Here is a 16,017-nt window from a genome sequence, read left to right on the forward strand (position 1 = left end):
CAGTAGAGTCCTTTATCAAGACTTGTTGCTTGGTCTCATCTGTCAAATGACCCCTGTTAGACTTGGTTTTCAACCTGCTGACTCTATAGTGGATTTTGAAGATTATATGTGGGGAAAAAAATTCTAAAAGATGTTTAAAGAAAGATAATACTTTTTAAAGTATTACAGCACTTTCTTGCATATGGCCAGCCCAGGTTTGATCCCTGGCACGGCATATAGTCTTCCAACTCCTGCCTGGAGTGATCCCTGAGAGCAGGGATCCCTGAAAACTGTTGGGTGTGTGCCCACCCACCCCTCAAAATAGGAATTACAAAACTGTTTTTAAGACCTAGAAGTGCTCTGAGGCCACTAGGGCAAGTCCCAACTAAACTTAGGAGTACCATATCAAGTCAGGGAGAGAGCTCAGGGCCTTGCACATGCTGGCCATGTGCTTTATTTTGTTTTATTTTTTCAGTGCTGGTGATTGAACCCAAGGGCCTTATGCACACAGAACAAGTACTTTACCACTTAGCTATATTCGCTGACTCCCAAGACTTGTTTGTTAAAAAATCAAAATCATGTGCTATGTTAGCATATTATTTTATTAAATTTTGTTTTGTTTTGTTTTGGAGCCACACCTGGCAGTGCTCAGGGTTTACTCCTGGCTCAGCACTAAGTGGGTTTGGGAAACATATGTGATGCTGGGGAGCCAACCTGGGTCAACTATGTGCAAGACAAACAAGTACCTTACTTGTACTCTCTCTTTAGCCTCATGTGGCAGCATCTTGAAAAACAATTTCATGTCAAGGGTATTTCGACAAGCTTTTTCTCTCTTGAAAATTGCAGAGCTAAAAGATACAATGATAAAAAAAAAAGAAAAAAAGAAAATTGCAGAGCTGCGACACCAAACCCTCCACTAGTGTCTCAAGATTTCTCCGCCATTATCCCATGATCATTACCTTCCTCCCTTGTCCAATTTTTCTCTGTTTCTAATGCTATCTTAAAGTTTGTCTCTTATAGGAATTTTTGTTTTGTTTCACTATTGCCTCAGTGAAAATAGCAAAGAATGCCTTGTGGACTATACATACTATCAATACCTTTCCTAAGAGAAATTGTGAAATAGTAACATTTAAAATATAAATAGTAATATTGTGAAATAGTAACATTTTTTAAAAAATAGCCTAGTGAGTGGCAATCATTGCTTTTTAATGTGTTTAATTTTTGTCTGTTGATACCTGTCTTCCCTAGGTTATATCTGTCCAGCTTCTTAGCCTCTCATAAGAAATCTTGAATCATAGGGCAGGGGCGATAGTATAGTGGATAGGACATTTGCTTTGCATGTGGCTGACCTGGGTTCAGTCCCCAGCATTCCATATGGTTCCCCCAAGCCCACCAGGAGTATTCCTGAGCTCAGAGCCCAAGAAAGCAACAAAAACTTTTGAGGGATTTGGGGAGGTGTGTTCAGGGGTTACTCCTGTCTGTGTTCAGGAGACAGGGATCAAATTTAGATCAGCTGTGGTACAGCCTTCCCCTTTGTAGTATCTCTCGGGCCCCAACAAAAAAAATCTTGAATCAAGATTATGGGTAGAGCATTTGATTCTTAGTGCTCCCATAAGTCTTATCTCTCATTTACAAGTCAGGGTCCCAGATATTTTTTTCATTTGATTATCATGGTGGTTCTGTTTTGTTTTTTGTTTTTTTTTTTTGCAGTGGGGGAGTGGTCCAGACATTGAATCAAGGTCTTATGCCATATCTTTACCACTGAGCCATATCTCTGGCTCCTCATTTGGTAATTTTGATGCGTTGTTCTTGGTAGCTTTTGACTTATCTGACTGAAGACCCCTTCTTGACTAGGGGCTTTTCAGTATGTGTTATTCTGTATTTTTTCTGTTTCCTATTTTTTTTTTTTTTTGGTCACACCTGGCGATGCACAGGGGTTGCTCCTGACTCTGCACTCAGGAATTACTCCTGTCGGTGCTCAGGGGACCATATGGGATGCTGGGAATCGAACCCAGGTCGTCTGCGTGCAAGGCAAACGTCCTACCCTCTGTGCTATTGCTCCAGCCCCTATTTCCTATTGTTTATTACACTCTTTGTATACTTGTTTTATCAGTTTGACTGGGCTTGAGACCAAGATTATACTTAACTTTTGGGTGAAACCATATAGTATTTCAGCTGCTGTCTTTAGAAATGAGCTTTCAAACCAGTTTTATTTGGCAACCAGAAGAACATATTATGGTGGGAGATGTACACATTTTACAAATAAGAACAGACTCTCTTTAAATGAAAATTTAAATTTCACTAAAAATCTCAATCTTTGGTGATTGAGAAACTTGAAAGCTGATTTACGTGTGTGTGTGTGTACTGGGAAGTGTCAGTTACAGGGTCTTCCAGATGGGTTGGAACGTCAAGGCTGTTCAGGAGAGGTGCTTTCAGATTATATGTAGCATTTGTTTGGATGAGTGCTTATATTGCCAGATCATGTGCTGGATGAATCCTGATAGCACCTAAAGTGTCAGTGTCATTACCCCAGATGTGGTAAAGTTAAGAATTTACTCCATTTAGAGTAAATTCACCTTTTTGTTTTTTAATCTGACACAGAACTACTCCTACTCTCTGATATAACTACTGTCTTTTCAGCTGGGGTAATTTTAAGTGCTGGGATGTGTAGCATCTGGTCTTCTGTCTGGATGGTGTCTGAGGAGGAGGTAAGAGCAGCAACCAGGCCTTCTGGTTCGGGAAACCTCATGTGTCATTTCCTTTTGTTGAGGCTTAAATATGGCATTTTACTAGTCCTGTTTATTATGTTTCCTAAATAGTATCAAATTTGGGCTTTTATCTGGCTCTTAATAAAATTTTGATTTGTTCATCGTAGTCCTCATGTGCCTCCCCTCATTTTTCCTCTCCATCTTTTTAAATCAAAGTTATGAAGGGGTACTAGGAGACAGCTCAAAGGGTCTTGCTGACTTGAGGTTGATAGCTAACTCTGCATTCTCTCTGACTCCCTAGCATTGTTAGACCATTCTGGTGTTCTGGTGGCTGCCAGCACTGTCTAGCTTGAGCAACACTGTGTTGTTGAGTAGCATTGGGTATATCCCTTACCGATATCAAATTATCAGTCAGGCCTAGGAATGTAGCTTAAGGGATAGAGCACATGCTTTGTGTGAGGCTCTGGGTTTCACCCCCAGCACCCTGTGATCCAGAGCACCACCAGGCATGACCTGGTGGACCTTTGCATTGCTGATTATGGCTTCACTTCAACCAGTGGGGGAAAAAATCCTCAAAGCCAGCAGTTAGCATGTGGTAATACATATCATTGACTTTATCATTTTACCAAAAGTGTTTATTCCTTAAAAAAAATAAGAAACAACACTTGTTGGGAGGCTATTTCAGAGGATTGGGAAACGTTTTTTGGCATGCATGAAGCCCAGATTTTGGTTCCTAGCGTTGCATGCCCCTCTAGCCCCAGCACTGCTGGGTGTAGCCCTAGTGGTGTCCAGGCAGTGCACCATTACTTGCCCAATTACCAAAACCATGCTGCTGGAGATCACTGGGCTAGCCTTCAGGCCTCCAAGCACTGCTGGGGCGGCCCCTTCCCTCAGAACCCCCATTTTTCTGTGCCTAAGCACACTTAGTGGTACACTTAGTGACTTTTAACTGATGTAACTGGTGATTAAATCTACACATAATTAAAGTATTGACTTTCTCTGACACTGAAAAAGGCTCAGGTGTGGGAGGATTAATCAATAGGTAGTAGAGTATCAGTTTGTCCTCAGTGATAGCATGTGGTGCTGAGGATTGAGCCCGGAACTTTTACATTCAAAACACGTGCTTTAACCCTTGAGCTATCTGTGGCCTGATATCTTTTAAAAAATGGATATTTGTTGGAACAGAGTGATAGCTCATAGGACTGATAAAATGCTTTGCATGCTGGAGGCCCAGATTTGATCTCTGACTCCACATGGGCCCTTGAGCACTGGTTGGAATGACCCCCAAGAACTAGGCTGAGAGTAACCTTGAGCACCACCAGGTGTGACCCAATACCTCTCCCCACTCCTTTCCACCTCCAGTAAATTAATTCTTATTGTCAAGTTAAGTGGCAGGCAGCACAGAAGGAAACAACTTCCAAGCAAACTTAAATAATTGATTCAGCTGCCAAGACTTGAGTTTTAAGTTGACTAATGTAATATTGGTGTTAATAAGTTGTGTAGTTTTATACATTTTGAATACCTTCTAAAGTATTTTAAAGTACAGCCAGGTATACCTTAACAGGTGTTAAGGACTCAGAATATCCACAAGGCCAGGAGCAGTGAAGCAATTTCTCTTTTCCTTACACAGTAAAACAACAAATGCCTCTGTGGGCCACAGTTAACAATGCAGTAGGTTTGGGTTCCTCCATTTCATAGTCTAAGATGTGAAATTTGTTACCTAGGATGCATAAGCAAATGTAAACAAGAAGGAGGAGTTAAAAATAGAGAGCTAGATAAGAATTTTAAGAACTCTTGGGGGTCTGTTCAGTCTCAAAGTAAATAAATAGAAATATACAAAACCTTTGAACCCAGAGCTTCAACATGCAAGACGTGTACTCTACTACTTGTCTGACACCAATTTTTTAATTTTGTTTTGCTTTGTTTTGAGACCACACCCAGTGATGCTCAATACTTACTCCTGGCTTTGTGATCAGGGATTACTTCTATTGGTGCTTGGGGGACCATCTAGGGTACAAGGGACAGGAAGACAAGTTGGCACATGGAAGACAAGTGCTCTACCCACTGTACTATCTCTCTGGCCCCCCAATTTTTATTGAATGGGTGAAATATTCATTAGATTTTCTGTTTTATTAGTTGCCTAGTCCTATAGGTTTATTTTTTAGTTCGTACCCAGTAATGCTCTGGGGCTACTCCTGGCTTGTTTGTGGGTTACTCCTAGTGATGCTTGAGGATCAGGTAATATTAGGATAAAATTCAGGACACCTGTATACAAAATATGCACTGCAGCTATTTGAGCTTTCTCCCTAGTTTCTCATAGTACCTTCTTTCTTAGCTTTTTTTTTCCTTTTTTTTTATTTTTGGGTCACACCTGGCGATGCTCAGGGGTTACTCCTGGCTTTTGCACTCAGGAATTACTCCTATTGGTGCTCAGGGAACTATATGGGATGCTGGGAATCGAACCTGGGTCGGCTGCGTGCATAGCAAACGCCTTACTGGCTGTGCTATCGCTCCAGCCTCCTTTCTTATCTTTTTTGAGTCCAAGACATTATCTCTTAAACGCCGTTCCTCCTCCTGGTCCCCAAGATTAACTCAGTCCTCTTCCCCTACACCTGCTATATTGCCAGCTCTAGAGAGAATTGGTCTGCGTTTGCAGTTTGCTTGATTCTCGATCCTTGGGGATTTCTATTCTTGGTAGGTCAGGGGAACCATATGTGGTGCCAGGGATTAATTCTGGTTGGCCGTGTGGAAGGTAAGCACCCTACCTGCTGGATTACTGTTGTAGCCCCTCAATTATGATTTCCTTTCAAGCAGCAACACTTGTGGCCGGAGCAATAATAGTACAGTGGGTAGGGCGTATGCCTTGCACATGGCCAACCTGGGTTCAATCCCCCAGGTTCAATTCCTGGCATCCCATATCGTCTCCCGCACACTGCCACAACATTGCCACGAATAATTCCTGAGTGTAGAGTTAGGAGTAACCTGAGCAGAGCTGGGTGTGACCCCCAAAGCAAAAAACAAATACAATAAAAAGTCCCAGCTACACTAGACCTAGGGTATGGCCAGGTTTTGCCAGAAGTGGCACCCAGGCTCCCTGAGCACCACTCTGGAGGTGAAAAACAAATAGCTACGTGTGTGTGTGTGTGTGTGTATGTGTTATATTTTGTATTTTTCCTAATTGCTATAAACGAAAGTTTTTTTTAATTAAAATTTTTTTTAATAGTGAGACATCTTGAGGTACAGTTGCAGACTTACACATTTTTGCGCTTGGGTTTTGATTATACAATGATCAAATACCCATTCCTCCACCGGTGCCCATTTTCCACCACCACGGATCCCAGTATCCCTCCCACCCTGCCTCTGTGGCAGGGCATTCCCTTTTGTTCTCTCTCTCTTATTGAATTAAACAAAAGTTTTAATGGCTATCTTCTCATCTGTACTGTTACATTTTCATATTCTGTAGAGAAAACATAATATACTTTTAATATTTATATGGTTACTCAGATTTTTCGTTTTGCTTTGCCAGTGACTTGGGAACTCAGCACTCAGTTCCTTTACAAACAAATTTATGACTGGAGAGAGCACAGGGGTTAAATCTCTTGCCTTGCACAGAGTTAGTCCCAGTTTAATCTTCTGCACCACGCTCTTCTGCACACACTTGGTCAGCCAAACACTTCCAGGAGTGATTCCTTTGCACAGAGCCAGGAGTAAACCATAATAACCATCAATTATGGTCCGAAATCGAAAGGAAGGGAAGGAGGGAGGGGGGAGAGAAAGGAGAGAAAGGATGTGACATAGCAGAACTCTTCTGATTCCACTTCTCAAGTGGAGCACCACATATGTCCAGAGCACGGCACCTGAAGTAGTGACCAACCCTTCTTCCCCCCCATGTACCAGTCTGTATGGCCTTAAAATGAAAAAAGGGTGGAGGATATTGCCATGGTAGAGGGCATGAAGGGCAAATGCTGAGGTTAGCTACTTAAGTAAATTTTTTTGTATGTAAAATAGTTTTTCTTTTCCTTTTTTTTAAGTTTTTAATTGAATCACTGTAAGTTAGACCCTTACAAATCAGTTTATAATTAAGTTTCAGTCATACAGTGTTTCAGCACTCATCCCTCCACCAATATACGTTTCCTAGCACCAGTGTCCCAGGTTTCCTTCTCATACACATTTGGTTGGGGGATGGGTACATGCCAGGTAGTGCTCAAGGATTACTCCTGGCTCTGCACTTAAGGATTACTCCTGGACAGTACTGGCGGGGAGGGAGAGGGCATATGGGGTCTGGAATTGAACCCAGTTCAGCCTCGTGCAAGGCATTACTTTATTCACTGTACTCTCTCTCCAGCCCCAGCTATTTTTTTCTCCTTAGAATATTTAAAGTATTTGCTGAGCAGAGAGATAGCTTAGCTGAAGGCCCAATTCCAATCCCTGCCACTGTGTATGGTCCCTTGAGCATCACTAGGAGCAACTCCCAAGAAACAAACTGGAAGTAGTTCTTGAGCACCGATGGGTGTGGCCCTAAAACTTAAAATAAAAAAGCTTACTCAGTGTGTACTCCATCCTGAAATCACACTTTCTCTTTTTTTAAATGGCACTTGGGACTTTCTTGCTCTCCTATAGCTCCTAAATAAAACTTTCTTTGCACATGCAAAAAAATTAGGGAGTGGGAGGGAGGGAGGAAGATAGGGAGAGGAGGGGGGAAGAGGGAGGGAGGGTTGGGGGAGAGAGAGGAAGGGAGAGGGAGAGAGGGAGAGAAAGTGTGAGCTTGACGCAGGCTGGAGGAGAGGGGAGTAGCTAACAGTTATTTCAGAGAAAGAATGAGGAAGGCAGAAAGGTTAGTGATTTATCCAGTACAGAGCCCAAGTACCTTCTGTGATAAAGATACTGTGTGATACATACATACATACATCAAATAAAAAATTCTAATGTAAAATAAGAAACAATACAATCATACGATTCTGAAACCGAATCAACAAAAATATTGCTTTGGACACCAAAGAAGTCTAACATTTGAATGTATACCACATTAAACCATATTATAATTCATAATGCTGATTAAATAATAAAATTATAAATGGTAAAATATTTCTAGTACAAAAAGTTTAAATTTTGTGATGTCCAATAGGGAATGAAATTAAAACTCTAAACCTCTGCCTCATCACTTCTTATTATGCCAACCAACAGTTGGCCACCATTATCCAAGACAGTACATCTGAATGAAGAATAAAAGTGTTAGAATAGAGGGCCAGAGAAATAATTCAAAGGGGTAGGTATCTTGATATGCAGGAGTTTTAATCTCCAGCACTACACGGGTCCCCAGACTCCTCACCCTAGCAGTGTACAGGGAGTAGCCCCTAAGCATCACGGTTATGACTTCCAAACAAAAACAAAAATGGAAACATCTTTGGAGCTGGTGAGCTAGTACAAAGATTAAGGTGCTTTCCTAGCATACAGTTGTGACTGTGGCAGCATCCCTGGTCTGTATTGCCAGGTATGGCCCCTGAACACAGCATCAGATGTGTTCCTGAAAGAGTACAACAGTTTGGGTACTTGACTTGTACATGACTGACCAGAGTTCGATCTCTCTGAAATGCTCTCATAGAACACTGATCTAATGTTTTATCTAATATGAGTATATGTGTGTGAGAGACAAAAAATTTCCAGAGCCCAAGTTTCTCAGTCAACAGGCTTCTTCTTAGTACCCCCCAAAATGTTCAGTTCTTATCTTCTTGCTCAGTTTTTAATTTTTTTTCCTTACCAGGGAAAACTTGCCCCCTTCCTCTCCTTTTTAAATTTTTATTCTTCGAGCTGACTCCCACAAGAATAAAGTGATTCTTTCATTTGTTTGCCTCAGCAGTGGCCTTGTAGAGCTTTAATGCTACTTATTCAAGATGTCTGGAACTGACCTGCCTAAGATGTGCTGCTCAGTGACCTCTTAAATGAAGGGATTATGCCAAGGCAAATTTGTAGGGAAATACATGGAGCCTCCGTCCTTGACTTTTTTATTTAATTTTGGGGGGAGGGTGCAGGGGGGGCACATCTAGCGGTACTCAGGGCATAATCCTGCCTCTGTACCCAGGAATCAACTCCTGGTAGTGTCAGGAGACCATATGGGGTGCCAGAAATTGAACCTAGGTTGGCTGCATGCAAGGCAAGTGCCTTATCCCTTTTACTATCACTCTGGCCCCCTCGTCCTTGGCCTTTTAAAAGGATGTTAGGATTTCAGTGGTAAAATAAAAATTTGACTTGCAAATGTATTAACTTTAGTCATTAAGAAAGTTTTCCCACGTTGACTCACTTATTAAACCATTGGTATATGTCATTTATATATAAAATTGCTTGGCTTATTTATTTTTGCTTTTTGGGTCACACCTGGCAATGCACAGGGGTTACTCCTGGCTCTGCACTCAGGAATTACTCCTGGCGGTGCCTAGGGGACCATATGGGATTCTGGGAATCAAACCGGGGTCTGCCGCGTGCAAGGCAAACGCCCTATCCGCTGTACTATGGCTCCAGCCCCTTATTTATTTATTTATTTATTTATTTTTAAGTACAGTATGGAACTGTTTAAGGGAGAGAAAAAAAAATTTTGTTTTGGAGCCATTCTTGGTGGTTGGACTTGGTGATCGTATTGCAGATGACGTATGTAAAGTGGGAAGAAGAGAGAAGAGAGGGGAGAGTACTGCTTTTCAATCTCTATGTACCACTGTCATCCAGGGAAGTACTCAGAATAGTTTGTTTGTTATAAGTGTACTATAAGCAACTGCATGTTACAGAACTTGGGTTTCACTAGCCCCACAAGGTGGTCATCAAATTTCACTTGAGTCCCATTTGTTCTCCCTGGCCTGGGAAATGATTCCTGCCACCCAGTTTTATGGGAGCCTTGGAACTTATGCTGGAGTGAGGAATTACAGGCAACTCCCTACTAAATTCTGCCCAGGCTTTCCCGGGATGCTTTCCCGGGATACACTTCTACCTTTACAGAATAGAATTTCAGGAGGAGATAAATAGTGAAGTAAAACTTCTTTAGTTCATAAAATTTTATTTAGAAATTATGAGGAAGGAAAAAGTAACTTGTTCAAGAGAGAATGAGGGCTTCTCCGTAGGGCAGAGCCCTGATTAGGCATCTCAGGTGGAGATGTGGGCAATCCCTCCCCCTACCTCTAATACGGGTACGTGTACTGCTTGCCTTTGCAGTCCGTTGTTTTGTTTTGTGTTTGAGCCACACTGGGTTCTGTTTCCAGCAGTTTGAGAACAGTTGTCTCAAATGTTCTCAAATGCGCCACCCTTTGAGAAATATTTATTGTTTCAGAATTGGAAGGGATCTAAGATCAACTCAGATCCATCTCTCTTAGGCCCTAGTAGATAGGGTAATGGAAACTGAGCAAACACTCATTCAAGGTCATGCAGCTAGTTTCCTATAGAGTTGTAGTTAGAATTTAGATTTTTTGACTAATTTATAAACTTGTTTCTAGTGCCTCTGTTAAGCTTGGTGCTGAATGTCTTTTAGAGACTGTTTTCTTAGTCCTGAATGTTGTTCACTTTTCCTTCCTTAGGTTGTCTTTAGTTTCAAGTTGCCAAGCATTGTAATTGATTTATATTGATCTGTATTGCTTAGCTCTGTAGCTGCTTTATATGTATTAAATACAAAGCAACAAATATTCAGAAGGCATTTGGGTACATGGAAGTTTGAAGTACATAAACTGTTTTGAAATGAACTTGACAGACCCATTGGTGGATATCTTAGCAGAGTGGAAGAATCTTCTGGGTACCTAGTGAGGACTATGTGGACTGTGAACTACATTTACCCCCGCTGCCCCTTCAAATGATATAAATTATGTGACTAATGGTTTCTCTGAAGAAATCTTACCCAGCATTTTGTGAAGAATGATTTCAAACTTTAAACTCCTTTCCCTTTATAAGCTTCCCCTTATAAATGCCCAATACATGTTTCATTTTAGTTTTGTCCCATACCTTGCAGTGCTCAGGAGCTACTCCTAGCCCTGTCCTCAAAGATTGTTCATGACAATGCATGGTTTATGACAGTGTTTACACAATGCCCTGTGTGGAATCAAACCCAGGCCTCCAGCAAAGTTTGCACTCCAGCCCATTGAGTGCATCTATAGCCCTGCATGTATATCTTATCTATCTATAATATATATATTTGCTTTTTCTTTTTGGTGCCACACTTCACAGTGCTCAAGTCTACTCCTGGCTCTGTGCTAAGGAATTGCTCGTGGCAGTTTCTCACACAGGACCATGCAATGGTGGGGATCAAACCCAGGCGTTTTAATTTCAGAGCATACTTTGCAGGTCCTTAGTCATTTTGAACTGTTTCTGGCCTATAAATAAATATTTTGGTGGCGGAGGGGGCTGGGCCGCACCTGATGGACAAGTCTTCAGGGATCACTCCTGATGGGCTCAGTAGAACATATGGGATGCTGGAGACTGAACCCAGGTCAGCAGCAGGCAAGGCAAACACCCTACCTGCTCTATTATCATTCCAGTTCCCCTAAATAAATATTTTTAATGGAAAAAAGTGAATGGCACTGCTGTAAAATTGTTTTGAGATCATTTGGAGAAATTGAATGCTAATCGGGATCACCAAGTTAATGAGAACTTGGTTGTTTGTAATTGATTCTAATCAGATGCAGAATTCAGGTGCTGCTGATGATTAGAGAGACGTCTTTGAAATCAGACAGGCTGCCCCATAGCGATATACCTGTGAATTATCAAGTGTGGTCTGCTCTGAAAGCAGAGGCTTTGTATGCACCACGGTGTGTTTCCTCTTATTTGTTTATCTGCATTGTTTGGGATCAAAACACTGGCCTCACACGTGCAAAGCAAGCCCTCTACCATTGGAGCCATATCCCCAGCTATTTTCTTCTGTTTATTCTTTCCTCAGGGATATATCTAAAGGGCTGTCCCTGAATTAACAGTTTGCTCGTTCTTGGACAGCACCACTCTGTAGACAATTGTTAACTGTTTTTGAACTAATCAGGACAAAACTTTCCTCTTTATTCTCAAGATTGCTGTGAGAGGCAAGATGCGTTTGCTCTGTGTTGCTTTACAATTTTAGCCTCCTTTTAAACAAACCCAATATATTTAACTATACTTCTTTTTATTTTTGCTGTGATAGGACACCTGCCAGTGCTCAGGGCTTACTCCTTGCTTTATGCTCAGGAATCACTGTGGGGTGTTGAGGAAAACTATATGTAGTGCTGGAAATCAAACCGGAGTTGGCCACATATAAGGCAAGTAATTTAACCCTGTACTCTTGCATAAACATAGACTTCATAAAGTATTGTTCAGAGATAGAATACTTGCTCTTTGAAATTGTTCTCTTCAGTTTCTTTAGATAGTTCATCAGTTTTATGAAAATGAAATTTGATTCCTAGATTTTGCTTTATAGAAATATAGGTCCTCATAAATAGTTGCAGCATACCCAGAATCACTCTGCTTATTTATCTGTGTATTAGAAGCAGACCCTCTTCATTGGGAATTGTTTTGTTTTAGAAATCACACTCAGTACTTATGGGTCATTCCTGGCCATGCTTGGATAACCAAATGGTACCAGAGATCAAATCTAGGCCTTCTGCATGCAGGGCTTATGCTCCAGTTGGTGAGCTGCCTCTCTGACCCTTCATTGGAAATTGAAGCAGTGAAATGGGCAAATCAGGGAGTTACCTATTTTTTCCCTTGTGCTTATCAATTTTACTAAGAGCTGCTTTCCTGAATTAGGTCTGTCTTTGTATGTATTTTGAAAAGCTGAACCGTATTGTATCTGGGGGGATAAAGTGGGGAGGAGTGCACCTGTCCCTTCTTCCTCTAAGAGACAGAATATAAATGTGCTGCTGCCTCCCAAGGGGTGCTCAGAGGGCCCCAGTGTGACTCCTAGCAGTACTTGGCTAGCTGGGCCCCGTGATGCTAAATATCACCAGGGCAACCCCTCTGGTGTTTGGGGATCTGGTGGTGCCTAGGACGCCATGTAGTTCCAGGGATCCTAGTCTGAGTCTCAAGACATGAATATCTCACCACTGAGTTATCTCCTGTGCACTGGCTTTTGCTTTTTTTGAAGATCAGAAATAGCAGATCCTCTTAAGTATGACGTGATTCTAAAGAGTTAAATAAAGTATTTTATTCTGTTACTTCTGTAAAAAAAATTTCAGTTGTTTGAAAGGGAGGAAAAATTAAAATATACCTAAGAACTTAATCATTTCCAGTTTCTATTATGGATCTGTGATAGTTTGGATATTATTTAGAATGTCCTGTTTTTATTTAATAAATTTTAATTAAATTTTTAATTGAATTATCGTGATATATAGTTAAAAAATTGTTTATGATTGACTTTCAGTCATACTGTGTTCCAGCACCCATCTCTTCACCAGTGCACATTTCATGCTACCAATGAATGTCCTTTTTTTCCCATCTCCTTAGCTCTTCCCTGCCCTGTAGCCTGCCTCTATGGCACACACTTTCTGTTTCTCTCCCTCTCTCTCCCTCCCCCCCACTCACAAACACACACACAGGCACTAAAAGTGGTTTTCAGTACTGTTACTGTATCACACATATCACAGATAAATAAGCAGGGTGATTCTGGGTATGCTGCAACTATTTATGAGGACCTATATTCCTATAAAGCAAAATCTAGGGATCAAATTCCATTTTCATAAAACTGATGACCTAGCTAAAGAAACTGAAGAGAACTATTTCAAAGAGCAAATATTCTATCTCTGAACAATACTTTACAAAGTCTATGTTTATGCAAAAGAGGAGTACAGGGTTAAATTACTTGGCCTATATATGACCAACCCTGGTTTGGTTTCCAGCACTAAATTTTTGATCATTTCAGAATGATCATTTCCTACTGTCATTGTCATAGTGGTCCCTTCTCTAACTTCTCCCTTCTCTATTGGTCCCCTACCTCCCCCTTTGTAATAAGCTTCCTACCATAGACCAGTCCTCCTGGCCCTTGTTTCTACTCTTTTTGGGTGTTACTCACATACTGTGTGTGTGTGTGTGCACGTGCGTGCGTGTGTAAGTGTAGTCACATATTTTTAATGCAATCATTGTGTATTTGTCCTTTTCCCACTGACTCATTTCACTCAGTAGGATACTTTCCATGTCCATCCATGTATAAGCAAATTTTATGACTTTGTTTTTCCTAACAGCAGGATAGTATTCCGTTGTGAAAATGTACCATAGTTTCTTTATCCACTCATCTGTTCTCAGGCACTTGGGTTGTTTCCAGATTCTGGCTATTGTGATAGTGCTGCAATGAATATAGGAGTACAGATAGCTTTTCTGCATTGTTTTATTTATTTAGCATGTTCCCTAAATTGAAAAAAAGGGTATCCTCTGTTTTTACATCTATATTTTATTTTGGGGGCCACACCCGGTGGAACTCAGGGGATACTCCTGACTTAGCACTCAGGGATCACTCTGGAGGCTATACTTTGGGGACCATATGGGATGCTGGGGACCAAATTTGGTTGACTTTATGCAAGGCAAGCTTTGTACCTGCTATACTGTCACTCTGGCCCAAGTGTCCCTGTTTTTAAAAATGTTTTAGTAGAGGGTTGGGCTGCTCACATATTCTAACAGTATGTGTGATTGTTAGATGTTTAATTGATATTTGCTTCTATGAAGAGCTTGGGGAAGAGATTATTTGAAAGATGTTTGCTAACTGGGAATTTACTGGGGCCTTTACTTTGTTACTGTTTGACACTAAGTGATTGGCATTAGGATTAACCAAATGTATTTGCTTAAAAAAATTGTTCTCTAAAAGACACTCCTGTAACCAGCCAGGCACACTGAAAAAAAAATGCAAGCAACCTAGAGTGAAACAGAGGGTTCATGCGGTTCTACACATCAGTTTTCAAACCCAGTCACTAGCACTAGCACTGTCCTCCCCTTGTTCAGCTATTTGCTTGAGCAGGCCCAGTAACATCTCCATTATGAGACTTATTGTTACTGTGTTTGGCATATTGAATACGTCACAGATAGCTTGCCAGGCTTTGCCATGCAGGCGAGATACTCTTGGTAGCTTGCTGGGCTCTCTGAGAGGGGCAGAGGAATCTAACTTGGGTCGGCTGCGTGCAAGGTAAGTGCCCTACCAGCTGTGCCATCGCTCCAGCCCCAAACCCACAGAAGTCTTATAAATTATCAGCACACGTATTTTTGAAAGCTGGTAGTACCTAATTGCTTACTACATTTCTTTCTGAAAATGAATGGTTAAAGATACAGTAATTTTCTGAGCTTTGAGAGGTTAGATGTACAGTCAGAATTTTATTTTGGTGGTGATAGTGCCACACCCAGCGGTGCTCAGGGGACTGACTATATTTTGTGCTGGGGGGATCAAACTTGAGTTGGCTGCATGCAAGGTAAGTGCCTACTGCTGTAGTATTTTTCTGACCCCAAAGTTAGAATTTTTAACTGAGCAGCTTAAATTTAAATACTATTTTGTTGTTTATGTTGTTTTCATTGTTTGTTTCTGTTTTTTTTTTTTTTTTTTTTTTTGTTCCGGAGCACATACTCATTGTCTCAAATTGTGTCTGGATGGACCTTAATAAGAGATTTTCTGGTATGATCTTTGTGTTGATGGGGCCAGAGACATAGTACAGTGGGTAAGGCATTTGCCTTGTATGCATCTGACCAGTTCAACCCTCAGCATTACATATGATCTCTGAACCACGCCAGGAATAAGCCCCTGAGCACAGAAGATGTGGCCTACCCCTCTCACCCCTTGAAAAAAAAGATTATCTCCATTCCCCTACCATTTTGTTATGAATATTTGAGATAAACAGAAAAATGAAAATAATTGGCAAGTGAATCCTTATTGCCCTATTTTTACCCTAGCTTTCTGGTGGGTTTGTTTTGCTTTGTTTTGTTTTCTTTGTGGGGAACTGGCGCACCTGGTGTGTCCAGGCTACTCCTGATTCAGTACTCTGGGAACTTACATAGTTTTATCTTTAACTTATTATTTGACACCCTATAATCAGAAAGAAATGACCTTTATAATCATTTTTAGTAAGTTGGAGAGAGAAAAGAGAAACAGACAGACATAAGTGCACACAATGCCTGGCACAGAACAGGTTAGCACATGGATGTGAATGAATGAATAATCTAAATCAGTTGGGTACTGCTTGTTCAGGCAAGAGACTGAAAAAGAAAAGAGGCGGCAAACAACTTTGCCAGGTAGCCCACATCCCATTTGACTTTTTTTTTTTTTTTTTGCAGAGGCTGGGCACATTCATCAGTTCTCAGGGCTTACTTATGGCTCTGTGTTCAGTGGCCATTTGGGAGACTATATGGGTACTGGGTATGCAAT

General features: G+C 41.1%; 1 protein-coding gene across 2 annotated transcripts in view; it reads left to right on the top strand.

The window, feature by feature from the left end:
- The window catches only part of LOC130037908 (testis-expressed protein 264), a 139,405-nt gene that overhangs the window by 19,327 nt on the left and 104,061 nt on the right, over nt 1-16,017 (top strand). The window lies entirely within an intron of this gene.

The sequence above is a fragment of the Sorex fumeus genome, unplaced genomic scaffold, assembly GCF_029834395.1.
Source record: "Sorex fumeus unplaced genomic scaffold, SorFum_2.1 ptg000072l, whole genome shotgun sequence".
Classification (NCBI taxonomy): domain Eukaryota; kingdom Metazoa; phylum Chordata; class Mammalia; order Eulipotyphla; family Soricidae; genus Sorex; species Sorex fumeus.